The sequence below is a fragment of the Protopterus annectens genome, chromosome 17.part0 (assembly GCF_019279795.1).
Source record: "Protopterus annectens isolate FY-2018-M chromosome 17.part0, PAN1.0, whole genome shotgun sequence".
NCBI lineage: Eukaryota > Metazoa > Chordata > Ceratodontiformes > Protopteridae > Protopterus > Protopterus annectens.
This window is the reverse complement of record NC_056751.1, coordinates 424,533,126-424,539,125: the sequence shown is the minus strand read 5'-3', so window position 1 is coordinate 424,539,125 and position 6,000 is coordinate 424,533,126.

Genomic DNA, 6,000 nt, shown 5'->3' with positions numbered 1-6,000 from the left:
AAGGGGACATTCAAAGGATTTAATTTAGGAGTATGATGTGGATCTCATTAGCAGCTCATTACCTCAGCACCCTGTGCTGTACTGCCAGATAATGCTTTTAAATTGAATGAAAGCAATTTAAAGTGAGTTTTCGCAAAAAGGATGAGAACAGAGTCCATTAGGTTTATAACTCAGGGCAAAGTCAGTTTTAATTGCGTGCAGCTCTGCTTCTAATAGCAAAATGTATTGCCACAAAATTCACATATAGAAACTAGCTAACATCCAGACATAGAGCATGCTATATCAGCTCTTAGCTTTTATCAGAAGGGACAAGAAAATGAGCATGTGGCATTCAGCAAATAACTGAACTTAAGCTGAGTTATGTTATTAGAAGCTAATTTTCTATTCAGTGAGGTTTGATTGCCAAGATTAATTATGTTGCACTGCCATCCAACCTTTCGAGTGGCATATCCAGTATAATGCATTGCTGCTGTTTTCTTCTGCATGACTTCTTGGTGAGGTAAGCACATTACTTCTACTCTGCATAACTGAATCCTGCATAGACCCCTCTGCTCATGCATTGTATTCCTATGCAGGAGACTTTAAGAGAGGAAACAAGAAGACTTTTGGACTCTTGACTGATCTAAATTGATGGAGTACATTGTTTATTTTTAGAAAATAAGCCTGGAGAGTCAGTGGTCCCCACTGGACACTCAACATTCCAAAGGGGTGAATTAATGCATAAGGACAGCCTAGTCAAAACAGGTGTCCCTATTCTGGCATGAAATCTCTGCACTGAGACTGAAATCCTTTACTGCAGCTGACTTTGCTCACTAATTACAAGTCTTAAAAAGCCATGGTTAGTGAGAAGGGGGAAAACTGAACTAAAGCACATAATTGCAACAGCAATTACGTGTGTGTGTGTGTGTGTGTGTGTGTGTGTGTGTGTGTGTGTGTGTGTGTGTGTGTGTGTGTGTGTGCACGTGTGCACATGTGTGTGTGTGCGTGTGTGTACTTGTGTGTGTGTGTGTGTGTGTGTGTGTGTGTGTGTGTGTGTGTGTGTGTGTGTGTGTGTGTGTGTGTGTGTGTGTGTGTGTGTGTGTGTGTCTGCTTGTGCTCTCATGAATGTGTATGAATTCATGCATGCATGAATGTGTTGTTACAGTAGTAATAAATAAATCCTGGTCCAAATATAGAAAGACACTATTCCCAGTGGAAAAAGGACTTTTGAAGCAAGTAGAGGTATACTTTATTTGTAGACCTCAATAAAACAGAAGCACTTTCACACACATATAGCTTTTATTCAGGCATACCTGAAAAATACCAAAACAGTATTTTAAAAGGCTGGGAAACAATAGTATCCTAGAAGAAAGGTGTGGTGGCTGTAATACCTAAAGACAGTATAGACCCATTAGACCCAGCTTCATACAAGACCATTTCAACTTTAAACCATGATTATACATTATTTATGTCTATACTGGCTAACAGAATGGAAAAGGTGTTTCCAAAATTGATAGATATGGATCGGTGTGGTTTTGTGGAGGGCAGGCAACCATTTGACATTACTAGAGCAATGAAGATCCAGAGGGAAGTAGAATGTAAGAAAATACTGCTGCTGTTGGTGGGTCTTAGGCAGAGAAAGCATTTGACAGAGTAAGCTGACTGAGATTTGGTGAGTAGGGCAATGGAAACATGTTATTCCCTGATGCAATAATAAGGTTAAGTAGGAGGATATACAAGGGAGAATTTCTTTCTAACAAGTTCTGTCTGAACAGAAATAAACAGGCAGGGGTGTCCTAAACAGAGGAACCAGTTAGGGTGTCCTCTTTCCCCCACGTTATTTGCTTTATATTTAGAGTCACTGGCAAAGAAAATAAGAGACTCAGAAATTCAGGGATATAATTGGTATGGTAATCAAAAAAGTTGGCTTTATTTGCAGATGATGTTATTTTGTACCTGATAAAACCAGGCAATGACATCTTAGTCGGTGGCAAATCTTGAGATAGTTTCAAGTCTTTTGGGGATATTAAAATTAACCAAAATAAAAAATGTCTATAGCTGTAAACTATGTATTCACACATGAATTGGTCCAACAGTACCCATATTTATGGGGATACAATAAAATGAAGTATTTATGAGTATGTATTAAAAGGATTTGTTTATGGCAGCTAAGGATATGTGGCAAGAGACTAAAGAAAAGGTAATACAAAAACTGTAAAACTAGGAGCTGTTTTTTATGGATGCAGATAGCAAGATACATGCAGTGAAAATGTTCATTTCATTTAGTTTTATGTACAGGTCAGGCACATTTTTATCAACCAGAGGAGAAGTTATGTACAGTAATTAATAAAGAGTTGAAGGACTTCATCTGGAAAGGGGCAAGGGAAAACTGAGATAAGCTGATCCTTCCAATAGAACAAGGTGGATTAGGATTACCTGATTTAAAAGGAAGCAGAAGGTTATAATCCAAAATGGAAAGGAATGATGATGGAGCAGGGGCAAATTCAAGCAATAAGGAGAGAGAGTGGGATTTTGAATACAGATTCTTATGGAGAATAACAACAGTCACACAGAATATTATATTCATAAAGTGGCAGAAAGTATTCTAAGAACTAAGCCAACACGAGAAAGGAGAAAGGAGATTGTGCAGATAGGAATGACTGCAATTAGGGATGTAGAAAATATGAAAGAGGGGGCTGGAATTTACTGGAAAAAACTGCAAAGGAACCAAGGTATTGGGAGCAAATAACTAGACAGGCAAATGTAGTAGAATGGGAAGAAGCCAAGAAGACATTTGGGAACTGCCTTCCTTATCAGTGACTGCTGTCTGAGTATAGGCAAAGAGAAAGGGATAGGGGAATCCTAAGTGAAACACCTGCTCTGGTCATGTTTTTAATTGAATCTAGAACAGAAGCTGTTGTTAAAAAGGGCTAATTAGTAGGGCATATAAAATACTGTATGAAAACTAAAGGAGTCAATCATAGGAGGTTAGAAAAGATTGCAAAGAGAGATTGAATAAGCAATTCACAAGGAAACAATGGGATGACATATGTATGGCTCCTAAATATGCAACAAAGTCAAGAAGATTTAGGATTTCTGCTTAAAAGTGTTTGCCTAGATATTTTTATATCTCAAGCAGATTCCAAGCAATTTTTTCCTCAAGTAGATGCAAGTGTTAGAGGTGTGATGGGGAAGTAAGAGGTAGCTGGGAACATATATTTTGGATGTGTAATGAGTTGGCAGACTTTAAAACGTCCCTACAGAGTACGTTGTCAGAAATATTGGGTGAGCAAATGTGTGCAACTAAGGAAATGATTTTTTGACCTGGGATACAGGATCTGAATTGTCTAGACATAATAAGGCCTTATTACGTTTAAATCTGGTAGCTGCCAAAAAAACAATTACTAGAAAATGGAAATCAAAGTATAAATAAAGTGTGTTTGAAGTATTGAATATTGCAATAGAGATAAAATAACAGCAAATGGGATTTTCAGAAAAGGGTAGGAGCAAATTACATAAAAAAGGAAATTGTTGGAAAAATACATGCAAAATAATGTTTTGGAGAAGGAGTGAGGTTTAAGGGAATGTAGGAATTGATCAATTTATGTAATGCTGAATTGATGATAAATATACAAAAAACATATTTATGCGATATATAATGTTTACAGCTGGGAATATGTTAATATGGTTGGTTTTCTTTTAAATAAATGTATGTTTGCCTTGTCTGATGTGATAATTCAATAAAGGTGTAATTTATAATAATCTGAGAAATCACTGTCATGTGACACTAGAGTGAATTGTTTGCAGTTGTGAGGTGATGTTGTCCTAGCTTATAGCCTGAGTTCTGTTTGCCACTTAGCTGGTGAGCCATGCAAGAAGTGAGGGGTACAGGTTAAATTATCTGAGTTCTTCAGTTTAGTGTAGTATTATCTAGTATATTGAAGGCCATTGCAGCCCAAAGCTTTGGCATTGCTCACATTTTCTATAATGTTTTTGGTGAAAAGTAAGCTATATCCTTGCCTTGGCATTGTCTGAAATTGTGCTGTGTGGACATAGAAGTCTACTGTTGATGAAGTGGTGTAGTATTTGCTTATGGACCATTATTTCTTAAGAATCTTAAATAATGGTGGTAGCAGGGCAGTTGTCCTGTTTTTGGTCAGTTCAATGGACTGTCCACATTTATGTAGCGATGACAGTGGCTACTTTCCATGCTTCAGGTCCATAGTTTTCTTTGACTAAGTGATTTTTGAGAAAAGATGCAAGGTAGGCTGTATATAGGGATATGATTTTCAGCTAGTAATGTGGGATTAGATCCGACGTGGTTTGCTTAAAGAGCATCTTCTTTTTAAGGAACCTATTTTTATTTTAAAATATACTACCTTGGTGCCTGTAGGTTTAAATTGTGAAGTTAATTGGAAGTATTTAATTTAATTCAATTGTTTAATACAATAATTGTTTGAAGTAATTTGTATTTAAGTTGGTTTGTGGATATGGTTGTTACTCATTGAAGGTCTTTTGACTGAGGCGCTAGAGAGAAATAAAGCTTCCTTTGGATCTTTAGCCTGTCTTTTATTTCATTTGGTTTATATTTGTTTTTGTGGTTCCTGGTATGAGTAAGTTTTATACCTGCATGCTTCCACCTGCTGTTTGTATCCACACCACAAGGCCAAAATGTTGGAAGAGTATTCAGATTCACTCTGTCTTTTACTGTGGATACATAGACCAGACCATGGCTATGATGATGCATGTAGACGCTGTGGCAGGACATCTGTCTGAGGTTAGCACCAACAACGGGTCTTGTCTGTTAACACATAGACTGAATCACAGCCCCAGGGCACATTGCCACTGTCTACCATCTTCCTGTGTAGTTTTACACCAATTGGCCAGGACAGCAATACAGTCTCACCCACACCTGATACACAGTCTGCACAAAATAGACACACACCATCTCTATCAAAAGGAGGGCTCACTGGTGCCTGAGAATAGCATCACTGCTTTCTTGGGGGGGGCTGCAACAGATGTGTGCACTGCAACTGACATGGTTATACCTACCATACAACAGCCTCCCAAGAGTTCCTGATGTCTTCCGGTGTCTCAGTTAGCCCCTGAAATGCAGGTGGTACTTGGTATCAATTAGGTGTGCCGCTTTATAATCTGGGAACAGTTTTCAGTAAATCATGCCAACAAGGAGATCACAGGTGTTCTGCATGGATTCCATGACACCCAGCAGCTATCACTGCCAATGGCTACAGGAGGCAATACAGTCCAAGGAGAATGCCAGTATAAGTCTGATGCTATCCATGGTGAAACATGTTGCCATCATGTCCACCTCCATTCAAAGGACAGTGGGAGACAGTTTCACTGCCCTATCCAACAGTATCGTCCATGACCATGAGCATGTGCATACTCAAGTTGACCACTAGTGAGGCCATTTCAGGGAACATGGTCTACACCTGTGACACTATGAGTATCATAGTCTGCAACCCATTATGTTAGGAGGCCATGGAACAAGAGTCTTCATGGGCAAGACACCTCAGCAGAGTACAGGACCAATTTCACCAACACATCTGTATCACAGACATCCTCTAGTCCCACCACAGTGGTCCCACAGCACAGTCATGTACTGTCTCACCCAGCCTGTCCTCAGATAAAATATATATGGCATAGATGTCCTCCCCTTCATTAGTCCCACATCTTCCTCTTTATCTATAAACCTCTTCCTACCCAGATGTGCTTTGACTCATTTGTCATGGTGTCCTTAGTATAAATGATGATTGTTGTGACAAACACCACAGTGTGACTTGACCATGCAGTGCCCAGCATAGCTTTTAAATAACATTGTATGTCTAATTTTTTGACATTGTACTGCCACTATGTACTTGTCAGAACCAAAAGAGGTAAAATAAACATTGCAGCTTCACCTTTAATGCCATATGCTATGCCCAGTGCTGTCTGGCAGCTTGTGGTATAGCCATTGGTTGCTGTCTGCCCACATTCTTGTCAATGCTGCTGGATGATGCA